Raw genomic sequence first — 14,951 nt, 5'->3', positions numbered from 1 at the left:
TTAGTGTAAACGATTGACAGGTAACAATAATACAATCAAAAATGTCAACTTTAAAGTAAAGCACATACTTATATTTAAGCTACTTTGTAAAACAAAACAAGAAAAGAAATTGGCTAAAAAAAACTAATAATGAAAAGGACTTAAGTTTGACTTATATATTAATAGTGACTTCACCATAAATACTACAACATTTCAAAGTTAACTTTGAAAGGATGTCATGCAATCATGGGTACTTTCCGGTATGTCTGAAATCTTTGTGCAATTATTAGGCTTTCTTTGTGCAACATATCTTTTCTTTTAGTTAAGCTTTTGAGGAGGAAGCTTAAGGATGTATGGCCAAAGCAGAGAGGACATCCCTGGTGAAGGGGGATAGCTGGTCATCCTTGAATATTATACTTGCTAGCTAACTTCACCAAGTGTACAAAACCCGCTGTACTAAGTTAACATTAACTCCCACCTGTAATTAATGAGAAACCATTGATATGAGATGTAGTTTAAGAGACTCATTTTTTAATGTAAAGGAGTCCCCTGATTTCTTCAGCGATGTCTATTCACTTTCTCGCAGAGGTTTCAAGTTCCTTTAATGACAGAATGCATATAAAAGGGAAGGTGTCCATCCACAATTCATTACAGAGTATCGCAATCAAACACACACACACGAGGCAAGAAGCTGCTCAAAAAGCTTTATTCCAAATTATTATTATTATTTTAATTCCACATATCGAACAGACAAATTCACCGAACCACTTCCCCCTCTCGCCCGACGAAGCAAAAAAGCAATTTTCAGGTCCAATAAACATCAAAATAGATCTTTAACAAAAATACATTTGTATACAAAAATAGGCAGGTTAGATCATTCTTGTGCAAGCTAGAGGACAGCTGTGTTTGTGCTGAAGGGGCAAGGGTGTCTTCTGAAGAGTGAGGACCACAGGGAGGAATAGGGAGAAGGCATAGAGTGCAAATACATTTGAAGGTGCATGTTAAGAGCTCGGTCTGTGCTTTAAGACTCTCTTAGGAGGCACAGGAATCGATTAATTAATTTAGGAAAGCTCCTGTCAGAGATCCCATTGCTGGTGTTTTTCTGGGGAGTGCCTGATGGGTCCCTCACACCCTTACCTTGATTAGCTCATATATAAAAAAAAAAATCATGAGGCCCTTTCTGAGAAGTACTGGGCCTCAGCCTGAGACTCAGGCAATAAATGAGGCTGTCGTAGTCCATGAACACCAGGGCTTTCAGGAGCCGAGAGGTCTCGTCCCATGTGAAATGTCCGACTGGTCAGAATGAAGGCACCCAGAATCCGCAGCGCACCGAGGCATGTCCATCCTTGGAGACTGCTCTGACATTTTGCTGCTGGAAGGAGGTTCCTAAAGTGTGGAGAAGAGGGAGATGGAACAAAAGAGATTCAGGAAATGTGTTAGCAGTCATTTAAATGTACCCATTAAAAGTCTAATTTAGTCCACATGCCTGGCAGGGAACTTCTACTGCACCTTCATCTAATGACACATTCATTTAAGTAAACTAAAAATGAGCTGCCTGAGCACATCATGTCAGGTTCAAACAAATAAGGGGCTTTGCCCAAATCACCCTCCTCTACCTGAGCAGAAAACATCAAAGATGTGTGTCAAGAAAAAGAAGGTACAGAGGGACCAATCCAACATTTATTCTCATTCAAGGTACAGTTAATTACCCTGATGGTACCAATTGTTATTTGCAAAATACCGTGTATCCAAAATTCAAACTCATACACGTGTCATATGACGGGGCAGAGCACAAATAAATCAAATCAAAACAAAATTACATATATACACCTCATATGTACAGGACATAGACAATCACTGAAAGTCACATTTAAATCACATTCATATATATGATACAATACATATATACAATATATATAAAGCATACAAAAAAGTACCCCTACTGAGAACAAAACAATCGGAATGTACACTCCTTACTCCGAGTGGTACACTCTGAGGAAGTCCCTATTGCACCAGAGGAGTAACACCTCTAATCAAATTATTCTATGAGCACATCATGTCTGCACGCCTACTATGCGGACCACCACTGGAAGACGGTCTTAGACCACGTAGACTCACACAGCCAGAAGACCAACAATAGATAGACAAATGTCAGACCCAGAGCAAGATACACAGCCACATATGTGTGACCTATAGCAGGACAAACAGTCATGTATGACCAAAAGTAGGATTTACAGCCACATACACGTGGCAAATGGTGTGATACACAGCATAAACATCTGACACGGCCCATGCTACATAGCTATACACATCTGAAGAATGTACCTTTGCTTCTGTTTTTACAATGCTGTGCATCTGTTTTAATATACTATGTACAGAAACATACATTTTGTTCGAGGGCAAGCAGTACTGTGCCTGTCTAGATACAGTTTGTACTATGTGTCATGTTTTGGAGTGTACAATGGTATGTCAAGTTTTTGATGTAACTTGTTACATTTGTGCTATGTTTTAGCAAATGTGCTTAATTATGTAGTTAATAATGTTTCTTTGGTTTTATCAAATCTGTGTAATGACGAATGTCTGTTTTGAGATTTTGCACAGTTCATCTCCCTTCATGTTCTCTGTAATGTGCCTGCTGCTGTGATGAAATGTGTACAAACATGGGTGCATGTTTTGATTGTGTGTCTACTGCAGTGTCAGCCTGAATTATGTAGAGTGACAGATGTCTCTTTTGGTGATGTTTCTTCAATTGTGTATCTGTATTTAGTTTATAATCTGCATGTAACTTCCTCAACAATAAAAGAGTGATTTGTTGGTTTTTCCTTCCACGAAAACCTTCTTTCTTTGGCGTTACCCAATGTTTACGTCCTTAAATACCAAGTAGGCAAAATACATAAAACAATGGCAGCGTTGGCAGAAACCTAGCCGAAAGGCAGCAGAGAGCTGTACGTAGACAAAGGAAAAGATACGGTCGAAGAGTGAGTGGACCAGTAGTGTTCTTCCCAACTCGGAGCAGGGTTTTGTCGCGAGGAAGAAGAGCGTACAATAATACGTGCCTACACTGATGACGTTTATTCTGTGCTTCAAGTCTGTTCTGCTGAAAAGTGTTCAATGTATGTAGCTGCAATGATGACGCTCATTATCTGTTTTAATCAACTGTGCACAACGTTGTCTCTATTTTAAGAACGGTTAGCTTTCTGCTCTGCCAGGGACTCACAATTCCCTTAATACCTTTACCCTGACTGCCCCTCACCCACAGGACTGACTACCCTCACAATCCACTGCCTGATTATCTTCAACGCTTCATCTTCTGCCAGATGCCTTCACAGAAGACAGATCTTCTGTGAAGGCATCTGGCCTTCCGTGGAAAGATCAACAAAAAAAGTAAACCAGTTGCAGAGGAATATCGGGTCCAATGCTCTTCTGGACTCCTAATTCAAGATACTGAAGCTATCCAAATGGAGGATTATTCCTTTCTCCCTACAGATAATAGTAACCCCTGCTTTCTGTCGTAGTAGTCGTTTACACTGTAGAAGCCTTGGCTCTATGAATGGGCCCTGTCTGTATCCTCCAACAGGGGTTTGAGGCATGTCTAAAGAATCGCGCCCCAGTGAGCTCCTCAGGATCGCAACTCATCCACGCCACTTATCCGCAACATTCCATTCTATAACCAGTCTCGTCAATTTGTAAATGGGCCCCTGAGAATAAATTGGCTAAATAGGGTGCCCGCATCCACAAATACTTGGCCAACAACCAGCTTTAACTGAAAGTCACCATAAGCCACACCAGCGCCTGGCTGAAGACCTGCCTCATTGACATCGAAGCCTAGCTGTCCATCAAGAGAGAGTTTGCTCTCATTGCCAAAACCAGCAAACCCCTCCAGGTAAAAGATGTGCACAATGAGATCAAATTTATTTCACACCATTGACACCAACCTCATTTATTTGGCGCATATCTGGCAGCAATCTTGGCATCAATTGCCCCTGTACGGCAAAGTGAAACCATTCTTTTTTAGATGACCACGTCTGAAGAGCCACACTAGCCCATCTTGCATTTATAGTGGCAACACACAACTGACTAGCATCACAGAGGCCCATAAGTCGGCCTCAATGGGGCACGCCTCATCAACGGGCAGCAAGAGTTGGACAAGATCCCGTCAACACAAAAGTGATCTGCACTCGTGCCCATTGTCAGGCGACAGCAACTTCAGGACCTTCTGCATTGCCTACACGGCAGTCAATGATGGCAAGCCACCATACTCGAGTCTGATATCAACACAGCCAATAAGCTCTGTAAGGCTCGTAAGAACAGATCAGGAAGAACATGAAGGAAGAAATGATATACCATACATTCCCCTGCTATTCCCAACACCACAGCATCCACTACACTCATTTCCCTCTTCTTCCCATGTCTCCACATAGTTTCCCTTTCCAGTCTTCCACGTCAGAATCACTCTCTATCCTGCACCTGCTTCGGTTTCCCTTTCTGGTATATCTATAATCCTCTCTCTGACCATGTTCTGTGTCTGTGCCCAAGTTGCAGGTGGAAACTGCCCGCGATTAAAAATATCAAATTAGTTACAGTGCTTTGAAAAGAAAATGTTACTCTCAGCCCTACACGTCCTTGACCTTCGTATGTTTGGGACATCATTTTCTGTATAGTAAAGTGGCATCAAAGGTGGAACTGGAGCGTGTTTGCCATCAAGGGGGTGGACGACGAGCTGCGTGTAGGACATCAGTGACGGAGATTACAGAAGTTACTCGGGTAAGTTTTCATCTCTCTTGCATCCTCAGCCTCCATCCTCTACCAGCCTGGTTAGATTCCCATGTGTCGAAAAGATTAGTGGATGGGAGCTATCAAAAGTATTCTTAACATTGCACTGCCATAGGCAGGGTAGATCCTATATAAATAGTTGATATAAAACTAGGCATAGAGCATGATCGCCAGAACCCCAGTATGACCCGAAATGAGTAAGTGCCTTCTGTGAATACCAAAATGGTAGTAAGTTTAGGATTTTGTCTTAAGTTCGTTTTGTGAATCGGGCACGGAGACCTTTTCTCTCTGGACCACAAGACATGAAGATTCAACTCATCTGGGGGCTATCAGTGTCAGGCGTGCAAGAAAGAACCTGAAATTAGAGACACTTTTGGTGCCTGTTGTTAGAAGGTGGTTCTGACACTAAGTCATAGTTGTACTGCTTTTGGGTCATCCAGAAATGTCATATTTCTCTGAGTCCCTGGCTGGGGTCTGGCCCTGGCAGGTTAGATTAATGACCTTTCTTCCCAGAGCGAAGATCTTCCCTCCGAGGAAGAGGAAGATAGGTGGAGCTACAGGCCAATCCATCAGGAGCTGTCGCTGGGTGCCAGGCACCAAGCTGAACCAAGGTGAATGCAGCACTGGGGGAAGGGGACCATGTGGCCAGAGACAATGGCCGCCGCCATTTTGAATAAACCCAGAGGCTGGACAAGAAGGAGGGGGCAGGGAAGTGATGTCTCACTGTATGATAGGGCCAACAGAGACTTCCTGCCAGCCCCCTCACCAAATTCTTAATAAGAACTTGACCAGGAAGAGAAGCTCTCTCTGGGGTGTGGTCTGCTGTGGCGGAAGGTGCTGGAGCCTGGCAATGGGCAGTTGGAAGGAGGTACCACCCTCACTGCCCCCCAGTGTCCTAACAGTGCCAGAAGAGCCCTGGGCCGGTGCTTAGAAGCAGGGGCCTCTGCGCAGGGAGAAGGGAGGCCCAGGAGGAGAGCCAGGTAAAAGGCTGGCGCAGGGAGCCAGTGAAGACTGCTCCCTGCAGAATGCACCCTCTTGGAGACCCGGAGGGCGAAGTAGAGTGCTCGCAGTGGCTGGGGGACGCCACCAGGAGCAAGAAGATGTGGAAATGGGGCAGATCGGACCTCCAGGGGTTAAGATATGGCCCCCGGAAGGTAGACGACCTTTGACCCCCGAAGAAGACCGACGACGAAGCACGTGGGGCTCCGCTGCCGGTCTCAGAGATGACCCCAAGGTGGGTCAGGACCCGGGGGCTGCCCCTAAGGAGAAGTAAAGACAGGGAGCGAGGTGCCCTGCAGGGAGGCCAGGAGCCCACCCTGGCCCCCACCGAAGACAGAGGCGGGGGAGCGCCGTCGCGGAACCCGCGAGGAGGGAAGCCAGGGAATGCCGTCGCGCTCCCCGTGAAAATACCCCCACGGGGTGCCAAGAGCCCACCGTGGCCCCGACGCAAATGGTAATGGGGCGCGCAGTCGCGCAACCCCGTCCAGAGGAGGAGGGGCCTGGTACCCCATCTCCGGGCCCCGAAGTGGCAGAGTGAGGGGGAGCGCCGTCGCGCCCTTCCGAAGCTGTTCGGGGGCCCGGGATCCCATCCCCGTGCCCGAGAGTGGGAGGAGGCCGGGGGAATGCCGTCACACTCCCCCCATGTCCTGCTGGACCAGCGGATGGAGACGCATGTGCCCGCTGGAGCGGGCACACCAGAAGATCCTCACCAGCTCCCATGGCAGCACACGACGGTGCTGGCCGCGCGGGGGGCCGGTAGGGGGCAGCCGGGGTTGGGCTCCCCGGGCTGCCTGGGGTGGGCTCCCCAGGCTGCCCTCCAGCAAGAAGGCACGCGGGGGTCCCGGGTGGGACCGGGACCCCTGGAAGAAGAGTGGGGACATCGCGGGGCCCAGGCGGGACCGGGCCCCGAAAAGTCGATGAACGTCTCTTCCGACATCCCACCCCTGAGAGCTTGGTGGTCCAAGCCTCCACTTCCAAGGGCGCATTCCCTAACTTTCCACTTGATAGGGAATCCAAGAAGCAGGACCATCTTGGGAAGAACATTTTTTCTTCCTCCAGCTTGGGACTGCGGTCGGTAAACACAGTATGTCTGTTGGGTCGTTACACCCACTCCGTCTGGGATATGGTTGCGCAAGTTCTGCCTCAGTGCCTGGAGGAGGCACAGGCCGTACTCTCTCGGTGGTTGCCGAAGGGAGAGACGGAGCGAAGTTTACCATCCGCTGTGGGCTGGATACCGCTGCCTCACTAGTCAGGACGATTTCCACGTCGGTAGCCCTTCGGCGCTACGCCTGGTTGACGTCAACTGGTTTTTCAAGGGTAAATAATAAAGGAAGCAGCGCCAAATTTACAAAGTAAAAGGTCAAAAGTCCATGTTGTAGTCCTTGTCTTTTTGCATAGGTTCTGATGAAGGCTCTAAACCAATAAGAGCAGTTAGGCAAGAAACATGTTGATGCAGGTTGAATAAACCTTGACTTATGCAATGATTATTTCCCTCAAGCCCCCCCCCCCCTCTTTTTAATCCTTACACTGGATAGTGCAAATAGCTAAATCAAATTACCCCTATGTATAGCCATAGGTACATTTAATGTCACTCAATTAACAACTTACAATAAATAAAAAGATATAGGGGTACCTCAAAATAAATGGTTCTTTGATATATAAAAAAGTCTTCCAAAAGATATACTCAAACAAATGGTGGTATTTATATTACTTTTAGCTCTGATGAAGTCGTTGGAATATTTCCTGCTTAATGACGAAACACGTGTTTTCTAAAAGAAGGTCATCTGGAAGAAATAAATCTACACTGAGAGAACAAAAAAGAAATCTCTTTTGCTCATCAATAATTTTGTTTGTTACACAACACAATTGTAATTGAATGAAATTGAGTGTGCTTCAAAATCTACAGTACATGGTTAAGTTAGCACTGATAAATGAGTAGACTCTTATTACTCATTCTTAAGTTAGCACTGATAATGGATGGACTGGTATTACTCATGATTTAGTTAGAACTGATACTGGGCGGCCTGGTATTACTAATAGTTAAGTTAGCACTGATAACGGGTGGAGTGGTATTAGTAATGGTTACGTTAGCACTGATAACGGGTGGACTGGTATTACTCATGGTTAAATTAGCACGAATACCGGGTGAACTAATATTATGCATGGTTAAGTTAGCAGTGGTAACGTCTGGGAGTGGTATTATTCATGGATAAGTTAGCACACCCAATGGGTGGACTGCTATTGCTCATGGTTAAGCTAATATTGTTTACGGCTGGATGAAAGTACTCATACTGGAGTTTATACTGATTAGGTCTACAATGGCATTACTTATGTTTGGTTAGTAGTGAATAGAGCTGGATCATGGTTAATTAGCATTACTTATGGCTGTACTAGCAGTACTTCTGGTTAGACAAGTAAGGGTTATGTCTCTTGTAGATGTATTCATGGTTGGCTTGTTACTGCTTATAGCTGCATGGACATTACTTATTACTACGGTGGAACTGATTATGGCTGGGCCGATTGTGCTTATGGCTGGATTAGTACGTAGTATAACTGGAATAGTATTACTCGTGGTAGATGAGTATTATCCAGTGGCTTCACTTGTTTCACCCTTGGTTAGGTGAGGACTGCTTGTTGCTTGGCAAGCATCATGCATGTTTGGACTACAATAAATGAGATACCGATTATGGCTGGCTTAGGTTACTCTCAGTAGGGTTAGTATCAATTATAAATGGAGCGATATTTCTGATATTGCTCACAATTAGGTAAGTAATTCATTTGGCTGAGCTGGAATATTCCATGGTTGGGTTACCACTGATGTAGACAAGACTAGTATTACTCAAGGTTTCCTTTGTATTGATTATGGCTAGAGTGCTATTGCTCATTGCTGGATTAGTACTGGTTAAGGCTGAATTTATACAACCCTGGGTTTGGTTATAACTGATTCTAGCCACGCTGGGGCTACTCTTAGTTCGGTGATTATTGATTGGGCTGTACAGATCTTGCTTTTGGTTGCGTTAGCATATAGTATGTCTGAACTGATATTAGTCATGACTAGACTAGTATTAATTATGACTGGATTGGTATTACTGATGGTTGGTTTGGTGCAAATGATGCCTAAACTAATAGTACTCACAGCTAGACTAGTATTCATTACTAATGGCTCGATTAGTATACTTATAGCTGGACAGGCATCACTCATAGGTAGTCAGTGCTGATTAAACGATTACTCATGGTTGGACTGGTAATGGCATTTATGTAAATGTGAGTAGACCTTCAGCTCTTTACACAAATAAATGCTCCACATTACTAATTGGTACAAGAGGTCGTAGTAGCTGCAATGATTTACAGCATCAACATCATTGGTTGAATGTTCATGGTAGGTGATGCAGTATTATCAGTGAATTAGTAATATTAGTTGTGGCTGGGATAGAAGTAGTCAGGATTGGTTCCAGTTAATTAAAGTTAGGTAAGAATAATGATTGGTTAGTCTTAATAATGGAAGGGAAAGTATCAGTCATGGTCAAGCTAGGTTGAATTGCAGTTGAGTTCACACAAACTACTGCTGGATTAGTTTTAACAACTGATGAGTTAATATTTGTTATTTGGTTAGTACTATTCGTTGTTGTGCTGGTACTACTTGTGGGTGGGTAAATATTACGAATGTGCACGACATGTTGTAAAATATAGAACACGCAGACATATACGAGGGAAAGATACTATGAAAGCTGGATGAATCAAGCCATTCTGTCGACAACCACCTCAGACTAGCTAGCAACAACCTGAACTGTTTAACGTGGAAACAATGAAAATCCCAGAGACTATCTTTAAGAACCTAGAGCTTGCCTCATACTCAAACACTTAACTTCTTTCTTCTAAAAAAATATCACCACATCTCAAACCTCATAGTCTCAGGAAGGAATGACACCCCAATGTACACTTCTGCCAGGACTTGCTCACCTCCCAGAACTGGAGAAGTCAGCAGCCCTAATCCCTGGTAATTTGTAGAAGGGAGACCATGCATCCGTTTTAAATGTCAGTGGAAATGAACAGGAGTGGTGAACTACCCACAAATGACTCAATTCTACCTTGCAAATAACAATCAAATCTAAATAATAACGCAGGGCCTACCACAAAAATGGTAGCCTGGGGATGCCATGGGGATGCTTCCTGCCAACTCTAGAGTTGGTATATCTGAAGGACGCTTTAGCTAGAATATTCAGCTCCCCACACTTCCACGCGAGTGACACCCTGATGCGGCTGCACTGAATTATAGTCATGGAATTGGAGCAGATGTCACAGAATGTTAAAGACAGACACGTACAGACACACACATACACGTTCGCATGGCATCACATCATGACAAGTGTTGTCTCTACCTTGCCCCAGAGTACAAATCATAAAACTCACGGGCGTCTTGTTCACACATGGACAATCCAATCACTACAGAGGACAACCAGAAAGCTGGTCCTATCCCGCTGAAACAACTGTACAACTTGCTACACAGAAGTGTTTCTAAATTTCCTAAAATTACAAAGGGCACAGACACAGGCCTCCATTGTGTGCCTCCATTGTGTGCCTCAAAGCACACCAGCCATGACATAAAGCCATTGGAACAAAGAATACAAATGAAAACAGAGTGTATGATGCGTATGATAGAAACCGACACTACTAAGACCCCAACAGCAACCACAAATCCAAGCCCGTGTTTCTGAGGGTACAAGTCAGAGTCCATTGCTCTGGAGAATCATGCGACAAAAGACCCCCATCACCTCTGGTATACCCCAGGATTCCATAATGTCTCCGGTCATCTTTCACCTGTACATGGAGCCACTTGGTGCCCTACTCACAGGTAAGAGCGTCAAGAGTAACCAATATGCCAATGATACACAAGTCTACTTGAAAGTCTCATCTGCTTCATCCATCCACTGCCTCAAACACTGCTTCCAGATCATCTATTCCTGGATGTCAAGTGACAAGCTGAGGCCAAGCAAGACAGAATTCCTGTAATTTGCCAACCGCAACAAACAAGATAAAGTGCACACCTGGATTCACTCAAGACACCAGCCTCACCCTCAGGTAACACGAAAAACTCAAAGACGGCCTGGTACCAGCCGTCTCTTTTAAAGAAAGCCAATCCGTTTCTTCAAGAAAGCGACTTCAGAACTGATGTTCAAGCCCTCGCACTTGTTCATCTGGATGGTGGTAATGCCTTACTCGGTGGCCTCCAGGATTCCATACTGGTCCCCTTAAGGGCATCCTACACACAGCAGCACATCTCATCCAGGGCCTGAAGAAATACGATCACATCACAGTCACCCGGATGGAACTCCATTTGCTCCTCTTGCCACCACTGACCACCTTCAAAACCAGCGCATCATTTACAAAACCACCACAATCACCATCTCTGGTGGTTCTGGACACACCGACATCTCGGACACGTTCAGGTGTTAGACTAAGTGTAACAAAAGAAGAAAAAAAACACAGCTGGCCTTTTCAATCTATGCACCTAGGATCTGTGAACAATATCCCTGTATCTATCAGGAATTCCCCAACACTGCTCCAGTTCAGGAAAGAGTTGAAGACGGGCCTCTCTCAAGAACACAACATCACAATGCAACCAACCCAATGACTGGGAAACACAAAATCTCCACTTTTCAGAACATCCTTTGCCCACTAGCTGGGCACAAAGATCACCTCTTTAAAGAGACGGCATCTTTCATTTACTGTATCAGTGCACCTCGGTCTAGCAGGGACACTCAGCCAGAACCAGCACATCTCTGCAGGAAGGTCATCAGACCAGGCAATATTTACATATCAAATTTAAGTCAAGTGCCAAGACTGCATTTGACTCTGGTATGTGCAGGTTTGAATCCCAACCAGACACCCAACCTAAGGCAGACAGACAAAAACAGGCTTTCATGATCGGTCTCAACTTTAAAAAAAAAGCAGTCGATTGGAATAGTATCGAGGCCTTTTGGACATCATTTTCTTCACTCAAGTTAGTACTGCTCACATTGGCTTAACAGTGATCTAACTTCCTTTGGCCCTTAGCAGCACCCAGGACTTCACAGTGTCTTAAAAAAAAGACTGAAAAAGTTTATTTTTGTTTAATCTGCCCCTCTTCCCCTCTCTAGGCTCGTGCCGGGACACTCCTTGGAGTATCCGTGCGCGTTATAAGGTCCAATAACATACCATAACATCACATCATGGTGGTTCGTATTAATTGAGTTAGTAGTCATCATGGTTTGGCTTGTGTTAAACATAATTGTGAGTATTAACAATAGCAGAATTAGCATGTGCAGGTGCAAGCATTAAATATTCTTGGGTTTATATTAAGTCTGTATTAAATACAGTTGTAATTAAAGATGATTGAATTTCTTAACAATGACTGGGTTATCATCGATAAAGATTGGGTTAGTATTCCTAATGGGCTGGGTATTATTACCAATGGTCGAGTTAGTATTATGTGTGTGAAATTTGTATCACTACACTTTGGTTAGTATTAAACTGGGATCACTGGTAGAGTTCAGGTTATGGCCGGGTTAGGAAATTACTTACCATAACCGGTACCAGTGCCTCTGTCCAGTAGCATCCTCGTGGTAGCAACTATTGGGAAACATCAAGCCATTCGAGAGGTCTTAAACTTTTGCTTCCATATGTATGACCTAAGATCCACACCCCTTTAAAAACCCTTTATGTCATCTGCCTAACCCTGCCTTCAGTTCTGGCAATGTTATACAAGATAAAACCCCTCAACACAGATGGGAGAAAGAACAGATGCTTTTAATGTAAGGAACCAATGGATTACAAATACAGATTTTGCCAAGAACTCTGTGAGATCTTTTCTGAGGGTCATGGGTCAGTCCACGGCTTCTGGGTAGTAACTGCTGCCATTTCCCTCTGGAGTTGAGTAGAGAGCCTTAGGCAAAACTGCTGTCCAATTGGATAAGCAAGTTCCACCCTATGTAGACCTGATACTCCAGATGTGACAACATTGAACATCAGGACTAACTCCAGAAGGTGGTTATAGGTTTGGAACTCAAATAAAATAATCACACACAAAGTCAATATCCAGCCAGAGCCATTACTTTGAAAAAGAACAGCTCTAAATTTACAGATAGATAGGTGTGTAGTTATAATAAGACCCACCAAAGAAAACACAAAATCCTAAACCAGGAACTGAGAAATAGCCGCACTAGGAAGTGTAACAAGCAGTACTGGAAAATCTGCTGAGAGAGATTTTTCCAATGTTTATTAAGCTTGATCAGTGCAGTCCTTTCAGCATTCAGTGTTTAACCTCAATCAGTGCAGTCCTTTCAGCATCCAGTGTTTAACCTAAACCAGGAACTGAGAAATAGCCGCACTAGGAAGTGTAACATGCAGTACTGGGAAATCTGCTGAGAGATTTTTCCAATGTTTATTAAGCTTGATGAGTGCAGTCCTTTCAGCATTCAGTGTTTAACCTCAATCAGTGCAGTCCTTTCAGTCCTTTCAGCATCCAGTGTTTAACCTCAATCAGTGCAGTCCTTTCAGCATTCAGTGTTTAACCTCAATCAGTGCAGTCTTTTCAGCATTCAGTGTTTAACCTCAATCAGTGCAGTCCTTTCAGTCCTTTGAGCATCCAGTGTTTAACCTCAATCAGTGCAGTCCTTTCAGCATTCAGTGTTTAACCTCAATCAGTGCAGTCTTTTCAGCATTCAGTGTTTAACCTCAATCAGTGCAGTCTTTTCAGCATTCAGTGCTTAACCTCAATCAGTGCAGTCTTTTCAGCATTCAGTGGTTAACCTCAATCAATGCAGTCTTTTCAGCATTCAGTGTTTAACCTCAATCAGTGCAGTCCTTTCAGCATTCAGTGTTTAACCTCAATCAGTGCAGTCTTTTCAGCATTCAGTGTTTAACCTCAATCAGTGCAGTCTTTTCAGCATTCAGTGTTTAACCTCAATCAGTGCAGTCTTTTCAGCATTCAGTGTTTAACCTCAATCAGTGCAGTCCTTTCAGCATTCAGTGTTTAACCTCAATCAGTGCAGTCCTTTCAGCATTCAGTGTTTAACCTCAATCAGTGCAGTCCTTTCAGCATTCAGTGTTTAACCTCAGTCAGTGCAGTCCTTTCAGCATTCAGTGTTTAACCTCAATCAGTGCAGACCTTTCAGCATTCAGTGTTTAACCTCAATCAGTGCAGTCCTTTCAGCATTCAGTGTTTAACCTCAATCAGTGCAGTCTTTTCAGCATTCAGTGTCTAACCTCGATCAGTGCAGTCCTTTCAGCACTCAGTGTTTAAGCTCGATCAGTGCAGTCTTTTCAGCACTCAGTGTTTAAGCTCGATCAGTGCAGTCTTTTCAGCATTCAGTGTTTAACCTCGATCAGTGCAGTCCTTTCAGCACTCAGTGTTTAAGCTCGATCAGTGCAGTCTTTTCAGCATTCAGTGTTTAACCTCAATCAGTGCAGCACTCAGTGTTTAAGCTCGATCAGTGCAGTCTTTTCAGCATTCAGTGTTTAAGCTCGATCAGTACAGTCTTTTCAGCATTCAGTGTTTAACCTCAATCAGTGCAGTCCTTTCAGCATTCAGTGTTTAACGTCAATCAGTGCAGTCCTTTCAGCATTCAGTGTTTAACCTCAATCAGTGCAGTCCTTTCAGCATTCAGTGTTTAACCTCAATCAGTGCAGTCCTTTCAGCATTCAGTGTTTAACCTCAATCAGTGCAGTCTTTTCAGCATTCAGTGTTTAACCTCAATCAGTGCAGTCCTTTCAGCATTCAGTGTTTACCCTCAATCAGTGCAGTCCTTTCAGCATTCAGTGTTTAACCTCAATCAGTGCAGTCTTTTCAGCATTCAGTGTTTAACCTCAATCAGTGCAGTCCTTTCAGCATTCAGTGTTTAACCTCAATCAGTGCAGTCTTTTCAGCATTCAGTGTTTAACCTCAATCAGTGCAGTCCTTTCAGTCCTTTGAGCATCCAGTGTTTAACCTCAATCAGTGCAGTCCTTTCAGCATTCAGTGTTTAACCTCAATCAGTGCAGTCTTTTCAGCATTCAGTGTTTAACCTCAATCAGTGCAGTCCTTTCAGTCCTTTCAGCATCCAGTGTTTAACCTCAATCAGTGCAGTCCTTTCAGCATTCAGTGTTTAACCTCAATCAGTGCAGTCTTTTCAGCATTCAGTGTTTAACCTCAATCAGTGCAGTCCTTTCAGTCCTTTGAGCAT

General features: G+C 44.1%; 1 protein-coding gene across 2 annotated transcripts in view; it reads right to left on the bottom strand.

Annotated features, from left to right (window-relative positions):
- Positions 1–668: 668 nt before the first annotated feature.
- Positions 669–14,951, bottom strand: part of TNKS1BP1 (tankyrase 1 binding protein 1) — a 332,768-nt gene continuing 318,485 nt past the window's right edge. The window contains exons 12-13 of one of the 2 annotated variants that reach the window (XR_013607004.1): positions 12,313–12,360; positions 1,240–1,365 (exon numbers count right to left, since the gene is read on the bottom strand). The gene's annotated coding sequence lies outside the window, so the exon portion shown is untranslated. Of the gene's footprint in view, positions 1,366–12,312; positions 12,361–14,951 lie in introns of both variants that reach the window. The other variant, XM_078674811.1, reaches the window with a different exon arrangement.

Source organism: Lissotriton helveticus, chromosome 1_1 (genome assembly GCF_964261635.1).
Source record: "Lissotriton helveticus chromosome 1_1, aLisHel1.1, whole genome shotgun sequence".
In the NCBI taxonomy this organism is placed as follows: Eukaryota; Metazoa; Chordata; class Amphibia; order Caudata; family Salamandridae; genus Lissotriton; species Lissotriton helveticus.
This window is presented reverse-complemented; position numbering and strand designations above follow the sequence as displayed.